Genomic DNA, 9,959 nt, shown 5'->3' on the forward strand with positions numbered 1-9,959 from the left:
CCTCACCCTCAATGGGTGGAGTGTCAGGCGTGTCTGGAGGCGGATATACTGAATCCTCACCAAAAACTGGCCACTGGATGTCAACACCGGCTCTAAAAGCTGTCCCAAGTGCCTGGGTGAGATCGTGTGCAAACCGAATATGGATGTCGTGCATCGCATCCATCCTCCTCGCGATACGCCTATATTACGTCGAACTCAAACCAGCTCCCATCTCTGCACCTGCTACCTCCTGCTGCTGCTGCTGCTGCTGTGACGAACCAGCCTCCTCTACATATTGAGCTCTCCAAGCTGCTCTACGGGCATACTGAGAACATCCTGCTGTATCTGTTTCCATAGGCACACCTCCTGACAAATGATCATATGAATAACCAAGCCCCTTAGGATCTAGCTTCCCTCCATACCATTCTTGCATGCTCTGCAACGTAGAACTATCAATAGGAGCACTGGGAAGCTGAAGCTGCTCATGTACTGGCCAATGAACTCCAACCGCCACGCACAACTTCATCACAACTGACGCATATAGGATAGCAGCTGTAGTACCTCCCCTCGAGAATCTCAAAATCCCCTGATGTATCACCATCCCCAAGTCAATGTAATCACCCTGCAGAATACCCCACAGCAGACGAGCATGCTCCGCAGTAATCTCATGCACATGCGAAGATGTCATGATGTTAGCATAAATAAACGAGTTCCAAGCCCGTGTAAACCTGTTCATGCATGACGCAGGGAACGTGAAGTAATCAGTAGTACCCCTCTTGAACTTCCAATGAGTCTCAGGAACATAGAGAGTAGCAATGATGAGATCCAAATCAAAGTCCTCTGAAGTCTTATCGTTCCAAGTATCCTGACCCACCTTCCTTGCGGGTTGCTCAATCATCGCCCTGATAGCATTAGCACTGTACTCTACAGTCCTCCCCCTCACCACCGTGAACCCATTCTTCTCCTCCTTGGCATTCGTATAAAACTCCCGCACAATACTCATGGGAACAGCAGCGGGTGCCTCACAAAAAGAAACCCATCCCATCTCGAGAATCATCTCTAATAAATTACCATCCTTCCCAGATGGCAGAAAACCTCGCTCCTTAGAAATAGTCTTAAAGATAAGCCTCGTGTACTCCTCCTCAGCCTCAGGAGTAGAAAACCTTGGACTTACACCACCCGCAGATGAAAAGTCGGTGGTGTTGCTTCCAACTTGTGTTCTTTGTCTCTTGGGTACCATCGGGATTGAAGAAGAAAGAATAAAAGCTTAAGTGTTTAGAGAGAATTTGTGTTGAGAGGTTGTATGTTGGTGGAGAAGTTTTGTGTAAGTTTATGTATTTATAGGTGGAGAGGTATGAATTCTATAAGGAAAAGAAGTGGGAATTGATTATGAGAATTGTGGGAATAAGGGAATTGATTAAGAGAGGGAATTATGGGATGTGGAAGAGTAAAAATCGGTTTGGAATTGATTTTTGGTTAAAAATCCCGATTTTACCTTAAAACAGCCATTTTTAAATTTTTTTCGAACAGGGACCCGGCGCGCCCGCGCTCACTTTTTGGAAAACCAGCGCGGCCGCGCGCTAGAACAGCACGGACGCATTTGGCTACTGGAAAAACGGCATGGCCGTGCGCTTGTTCAGCACGAGGGCGCCCAGCTTCTGTAGTTGGCCCTGAATTTTTTCCTTTTTCTATTTTTTTTTATGTTTTTCTCTTTTCTTCTTGCTTCTTCTATCTACTAATGTATAAAATACTTGGGTTGCCTCCCAAGAAGCGCTTATTTTACGTCGCTAGCTCAACGTAGAATCTTGTGATCAAATGGACAATAAAACGACACTAACCACCTCGCGGTTTGCCGTGTCACCATAATAATGCTTGGCCCGGATCATTCTCAAAAATTTCCACCGCTCCATGTGGAAACACAGTTTTGACCATGTGGAAACACAGTTTTGACAATAAACAGCCCTGAACTTGTTACCCCGACATAAATAACTTGAGCACTAGACGCCTATCGTGCCACCTCATCACTTTCTCCTTATACATTTTGTTGTTCTCATAAGCTTCAAGTCGAAACTCATCAAGTTCATTCAATTGAAGCATCTTCTTCTTTCCAGCCATATCCAAATCCAGATTCAACTTCTTCAAAGCCCAATATGCCTTATGCTCGAGCTCCACAGGAAAATGACACCCCTTACCATAAACGAACTGAAACGGCGACATTCCCAATGGAGTCTTGTATGCTATTCTATACGCCCAAACAGCTTCATCGAACTTCAAAAACCAATCCTTCCTTTATGGACACACCACTTTCTCCAAAATGCGCTTGATCACTCTATTAGATACCTCCACTTGACCATTCATCTGAGGATGATAAGCTGTAGCAATATGATGATTCATATTATACCTTTTTATTATAGCAGTGAACTTGCGATTGCAAAAATTCGACCCCTCATCACTGATTATGACTCTTGGAGTTCCAAACTTTGTGAAAATCTGCTTGTGAAGAAAATTAACCACGAATTTCGCATCGTTCTTTGGCAATGCCTTGACTTCAACCTATTTCGACACGTAATCAGCCGCCAACAAGATATACTGATTGTTCCAAGATGAGACAAATGGCCCCATGAAGTCAATGCCCCAAACATTGAAGTCCTCAACCTCGAGAAGCACATTAAGAGGCATCTCATCCCTCTTAGACATATTACCCACACGTGGATATCGATCACATTTCAAAACAAACTGATGAGCATCTTTAAACAACGTCGGCCAAAAAAAACCTTCTTGAAGAACACGAGCTGTTGTCTTTTCTCCACCATAATGTCCTCCATAAGCCGTTGAGTGGCAAACTCGCAAGATCCCCCCCCCCCATTTCGCTATAAGGAATACATCTCCTGATGATTTGGTCAGCTCCTTGGCGAAAAAGAAACGGCTCATCCCACATATACCACTTCACCTCATGTAGAAACTTCTTCCTTTGAGCATAAGATAAGTCAGGAGGCATGATATTACTCACAAGGTAGTTCACAATGTCTGCGAACCACGGTTCTTCTTCTTGCACTCCAAACAATTGCTCGTCGGGAAAACACTTATTTATCAATGTCTTATCCAATGAAGTAGCATTAGGATTTTCTAAACGCGAGAGATGATCAACAACTTAATTTTCAGTTCCTTTTCTATCCTTGACCTCTAGTTCAAATTCTTGGAGCAAAAGAACCCATCTATTCAATCTAGGCTTCAAGTCCTTTTTTAAGATGAGATATCAGATTGCGGCGTGATCTGTGAAAATTGTCACCTTAGTCCCAAGTAGGTAAGATCAAAATTTCTCAAAACCATAGATAATGGCCAAAAGTTCTTTCTCAGTAGTAGTATAATTCAGTTGGGCACCATTTAGGGTCTTACTAGCATAGTAGCCCACATGAAATATGTTGTTCTTCCTTTGCCCGAGAACTGCTCCAACTACATAGTCGCTTGCATCGCATATCATCTCAAAAGACTCTTTCCAATCAGGACAGTTATAACCAGTGCCGTGATTAGACTCTGCTTCAATGTCTCAAAAGCTGCAAGGCACTCAATATAAAACTTGAAAGGAACATCTTTCTCTAACAGACTACACAATAGCTTCGAAATCTTTGAGAAGTCTTTGATGAAATGCCTGTAGAAACCCGCATGACCAAGAAAACCGTGAATTCCCTTAACAGAATTGGGTGGAGGAAGATTCTCAATGACTCCCGCCTTGGCCTTATCCACCTCAAGACCCTTACTAGAAACTTTGTGCCCGAGAATGATGCCCTGTCCCACCATAAAGTGATATTTTTCCCAATTGAGAACCAGATTGGTCTCAACACACCTCTTGAGAACATGTCCAAGATTTTGCAAGCATTTATCAAAAGAATCTCCTAAGACTGAAAAGTCATCCATGAACACCTCCACATTCTGGCCAATCATGTCAAAAAAGATTACCATCATACATCTCTGAAATATGGATGGCGCACCACACAGACCAAAAGAAACTCGTCTGAAGGCGAAAGTACCAAATGGACAAGTGAAAGTAGTTTTCTCCTGATCTTCTGGAGCGATACAAATCTGATTTTAACCAGGATAGCCATCTAGAAGACAATAGTACTCATGACCGGCTAACCTGTTAAGCATCTGATCAATGAAGGGCAAGAGAAAGTGATCCTTCCTAGTGGCTTTGTTTAGCTTCATGTAGTCCATACAAACTCTCCACCCTGTGACTGTCCTTGTAGGAATAAGCTCATTCTTCTCATTTGCTACCAGAGTAATTCTACCTTTCTTTAGCACACTGTGAACCGGGTTTACCCATGAACTGTCAGAGATAGGGTAGATGATCCCTGCATCTAGCCACTTAAGAATTTCTTTCTTCACTACTTCCTTCATGATATGATTAAGTCTTCTTTGCTTCTCAACCGTAGGTTTGCTACCTTCCTCCAGCAGAATTTTATGCATATAGTGAGAAGGGCTGATTCCCTTGATATCTGCTATAGTCCATCCGATTGCCGACTTGAACTCTCTCAGACTCCTCAAAAGCTTTTCCTCATCACTACCTGAAAGGTCAGATGCAATAATAACAAGCAGAGTAGATGCATCACTTAAAACACATACCTCAAATGTTCAGGTAAATGCTTAAGCTCAAGAGTGAGAGCTTCCTCAATAGAAGGCCTGAGGCATTTATGAGCTTTTTTCAATTCCTCCATTCCAAGATATTCAAAAGGCATACAATTTTCCTTTTCCAGGGAAAAACATTCAGATATTTCAATTGTTCTTCCCCTTCATCATCTTCACTATCTGAATTCCCTTATAAGGCTTTTTCTAAGGCATCAGGCCTTAGCAATTGATCAAGTTCCGAGGTGACCACCGAATCGACCAACTCCACTTTTAAGCACTCCTCATTATCAGTAGGGAATTTTATAGCACTGAACACATTAAAAGTAACATCCTGATCCAGCACTCGCATGATCAGCTCACCCTTCTACACATCTATCAAGGTTCGGCCAGTCACCAGGAAAGGTCTTCCCAAGATTATGGGAATCTTCTTATCCTCCTCGAAATCAAGAATTACGAAATCAGCAGGAAAGATGAGTTTATCAACTTTGACCATGACATCCTCCATAATACCTCACGAATATGTAATAGAACGATCGGCCAACTGCGAGGTCATATAAGTTGGTTTGGGATCCGGTAAATTCAACTGCTTGAAAATTGACAAAGGCTTCAGATTGATGCTAGCTCCAAAGTCACATAAACATCTGTCAAAAGACACTTTTCCAATAGTACATGGAATAGTGAAGCTTCGGAGGCAACTTCTGTTGTAGCATAACACTGCATTCCTCCGTGAGAGCGACTGTATCTAAATTATCTAGCTTCACCTTCCGAGAGAGAATACCTTTCAAAAACTTTGCATAACTAGGCATCTGCTCAAGAGCCTCAGCGAAAGGTATGTTGATATGAAGTTTCTTGAACACCTCTAGAAACTTCTCTAATTACTTGTCCAGCTTTTTCTTTTGCATCCTCTTGGGAAAAGGCGGTGGTGGATAGATCTGTTTCTCCCTTGTATTACCCTCAGGCGGAGTGTGCTCAACAGTAGTCTTCCTTGGTTCCACTTCTTCGTCCTGCTGCACTACTTCTTTCTTAGCCCCAACTTCTTCAATCAACTCTTGAGTTTGCTCAGGATTCGTAACCTTTCCAGATCTTAAAGTGATTGCCTTTACCTGCTCCTTAGCTTCCCTTTTTCCGGGCACTTCAGTGTCACTAGGTAATGTACTAGGCTGACGATTTAGCAAGGCATTGGAAATTTGCCCAATTTGATTTTCCAAGGTCTTGATAATAATAACTTGACTCTTGCACATAAGCTTCAACTCCTCTAATTCAGATTTTTCATTGGCTTGTTGCAGCTGGAGTTGCTGTCTAGGTGCATACTGTGGTTGCTGAAAACCAGGGGGTTGTACTGTTTAGCTGGGTACTGCTGATAAGGCTGCTGAACTGCATTCTGAGTATTGCTCCAACTGAAATTAGGATTATTGTGGTTGTTGGGATGATAGGTGGCTGGCACTGGTTACTGCGATCGCTGGAAGTTACACACTGATCTGATTCACTAGAAATTATGCACTGATCAGTCTCATGGGCACCAGCACAAAGCTCACAGACACTAGCTATTTGATTTACTCCATAATTAGCCAAAGTATCCACCTTCATTGTCAAAGCCTTAAGTTAGGCAGCGATAGCAGTTGCTGCGTCCAACTCCCAAATTCCTGCGACTTTCCCCTGAGTCAATCTCTGGGAAGGATTCTGGTACTCATTAGCAGCCACCAATTTAATAAGTTCATAAGCTTCATCGTAGCTCTTAGCCCACAAAGCTCCTCCTGATGCTGCATCAAGCATGGGTCTAGAAGTAGCACCCAATCTGTTGTAGAAGCAATTAATAATTATCCAATCAGGCATGCTATGGTATGGGAAATTCCTTAGCATCTCCTTATATCGATCCCAAACTTCACACAGAGATTCCCCTGTTTGTTGAACAAACTGGGTAAGAGCATTCCTGATTGCAGTAGTCTTCTCCATGGGGAAGAATTTAGTGAGAAACTTTTGGGAAAGATCCTCCCAAGTGGTGATAGATCCTGCTGGCAGAGAGTGTAACCAACACTTAGCCTTGTCCCTCAGAGAGAATGGGAACAGGCGTAGCTTGATAGCATCTTCAGTCACATCATTGAATTTGAAAGTGTCGCAGATCTCGATGAAATCCCTGATGTGCATGTTGGGGTCTTCAGTAGGAGAACCCCCAAACTGAACTGAGTTCTGTATCATGTAAATCGTGCTTGACTTAATCTCAAAAGTGTTAGCCCTGATGGCCGTTCTGATGATGCTTGACTGAATGTCATTAATATTAGGCTGAGAATAGTCCATCAAAGCCTTCGGATTTTCTGCTTAATCTCCCATCGCTACTACAACTGGTTCTTTGACTTTCCCTTCTTCTTCTTCTTCTACCTTCTTTTCTTCCTCAAAAACTTCCTTACGAACTACCACAACTTCTTCCTTGGCTTTATCCAGTGTTCTCTTACGAGTACACGAACGCGTATGCATACACCCTCGCTAGAGTACCTGAAATAAGACAAGGAAACGGATAAGTAACAATGTCCGAGTCAATGAACTTTAACGACCACTGATGGAAAGCACATAAACTATCAATTAACACTGCAGTCCCCGGCCGTGGGGCTAAAAACTTGTTAGTCGCTAAACACGCGCTAATAATACATGCAAGTATTGTCACGCCCCCAACTTAAACAGCAAATTAAATATAACTATTACAATATTTTAAAAGAAGAATACACAACCAACTCCAAGATCTTACAGTTTAGGGTTTGGAACAGCCCAACACTACCAACTATTACATCTGATTAAAAGTACTGAGTCCTCACACAAACTATTATTACTTATTCTACCTGAGCTCGAACATAAGCATCAGCATCACAGGTCTTACGGGCAGTCTGCTTGAATCTAACCATAGCTGCTAGCTGTAATATCAGGGTAAAGCAAGGAGTGAGCCAAATGCTCAACAAGTGTTAACCGTACGACACAAAACATAAATCGAGATATACATTAAAGAATGACAATGGAAAGACATAACCAAAGGTAACGAGAGATAAAACTATGTGAGATGGCATCATTTTGCTTGTATCAAAACAATTTTAAAATCATGTCTTAATTAAAATCATTTTATGACGCTACGGATTACAGCCGGTGATCAGCCGCGAAGTAATCCCGAACCTCACTGGGTTATAAAACATTAACGGGAATCCCTAGGCAACTTTTAAGCCTAATATAAGTGTGGAAAGGACTCGCGTCTCAGTCCAGATCCACTATTCAAGGAAAACATTTATCCCCCTTTGGGACTGAAAACCCATATTTTATTTATTTCAAAAACTGATGCCGAATTATAACAAAATCTCTTTTAACAGTAAACATTTTTATTAAGGGATTATAGATCAACTCGAAACACGGGAAATATGGTACTAAATCTCAGGGCCATGATTTACAAAATTTTACTCTATTAGGGTAACCAAAAGGGTTTTCATATGTCAGAACTTGGACAGGAAAATTTAGTGAGACTAATGGATAATATAAAGGGGTAATGCCAAACTGGGCTTAAAGCAATGGTTTCTCGTCAAGGTACAGGTGTTGGATCATCAAGAAGATAAGCTTCATGAATACTATGGGTGTTCAGGTATGAAGAAATGATTCTTTAGCTCAGGATATATCAGAGTTGTCAAGCTTTAGGATAAGAAAGAAGGGTATCAATCAATAAGGGATCACTTTGATAAGTTTCTGACTTTCAGGGTTCAAGGTAAGGTTCTATAGGGATTCAAGTATCAGGATGAGATATCAATACTTAGGAATCATCAGCATGTTAATCAAGAGGATCAATCAAGTAATATATCAACTCTTCATTTTATCATGGCATTGAACTATCATGAAAAGGATTTTGAACTACTTGCAATACATACTCGAGGGTTCATGGCATTCTATATAATTCAAAGATAAACGAAAGATACGCTTGATTTAAAACATATCAAATGACTCAGGATAATTGCATCAATATATATATGAACTGTTTATAGTAAATACGAAGGTCAAGTTGAATCACTTGCCTTGAGAAAGGCTGGTCTGGTCTGACTGGTAGGAGCAACTGGAGCTTCACTCGACCTTTATGGCAAGTTTTCCCTCGTCTCGAGATCCTACATAATAATAATAATCCTCATTATAATATATTCTTACCATCTTAACCTATTTACAACTTGAAATTAAACACGGATGGCACTTAGGCCTATACGCACTTAATTTTATATTCACTTTTAAATTACAAAAGTACACACATAGCCACATATTCACATATCATATATTAACACCAAATAACACCATATATACCATAATGCAACACTAGGCTTGGATGATCTCGACTCACATCTTAAGTCACTTGGTCGCTAAACTAGACAAGATCTTCTAATTTTGGCTTCCTAACTCGATGTGCCTTTCCTAAATTATCCAAAACCTATTGACCCTCACTTGTGCCTTTAGCTCTACTGACCTTATACCATCTTACAACTATGGTGGTTGACCTAATACTCACTTCTAAGTGTTCTAAAACTATGTGATAAGTGAAAGCGCTCACTGGTGCAAATTTCAGAATGACAACTATAGTTTCTTGAGTGCATTAGGCACTCTTAAACTACAAGTTTTCCTTCAAAAATTTTACACAAGACTCTCCTGACCTAAGGGAATCTCACAAACTTGATGTGGCTCAAGGGCGTGGCTTGGGCCTTCTTGGGCCTAAGCTAAAAGTCCAAGGTTCCGCTGTTTTTCTGGGCAGAAAATGCCCTGATTTGAATTAACTTGTGACACATGGTTCTAACTCATATCCTATGAACTATGGTTGGAAAAACTTCTCTGACACTCCCTCTAACTAAGGCCCAATAGGGCCTAATGAGGGCCTACCCATGACATGGTCAAATCTTCCTATTTCTAAGTTGCAACAAAACTGTCCCCTACTGACAGATTTTGTTATTCTACTTGTGCACCTAACCAAAAGACATGAAAACCTCCAACCAACTCCTAAAACCATTTATATACTCCCAATACTAACTTCTGGTAGCTTGGGCCTCAAAGTGCACATCAATGACATGGTCAAAACTTACTCTAAACCTCAGGGTGCTAAACTGATTTTTCTGCAGAAACTATAACTCTCATTTTCCAAGGTTTTGACTTGACAAACTCAACTAACAACAACTCAATACTTAAACCAAGACTTATACATGGTAATCTACTGAACTAACTTCCTTATTCTCAAAATAACCTTGGTGAGATCATCCTTACCTAAGATACAATTATGGCAAAACAAAAGTGACTACACTTCATAAATCACAAATCTTCATGCTTTTGAAACAACAAGATATATATATATTTTTATAAAA

At 41.1% G+C, this 9,959-nt stretch overlaps 1 non-coding gene across 1 annotated transcript; it reads left to right on the top strand.

The window, feature by feature from the left end:
• The first annotated feature begins 6,433 nt into the window (after positions 1 to 6,433).
• LOC141694395 (small nucleolar RNA R71) lies at positions 6,434 to 6,540 on the top strand. The gene has a single exon (XR_012563707.1). It is a non-coding gene; the product is annotated as a small nucleolar RNA R71 (small nucleolar RNA).
• Positions 6,541 to 9,959: the final 3,419 nt, after the last annotated feature.

The sequence above is a fragment of the Apium graveolens genome, chromosome 10 (assembly GCF_009905375.1).
Source record: "Apium graveolens cultivar Ventura chromosome 10, ASM990537v1, whole genome shotgun sequence".
In the NCBI taxonomy this organism is placed as follows: domain Eukaryota; kingdom Viridiplantae; phylum Streptophyta; class Magnoliopsida; order Apiales; family Apiaceae; genus Apium; species Apium graveolens.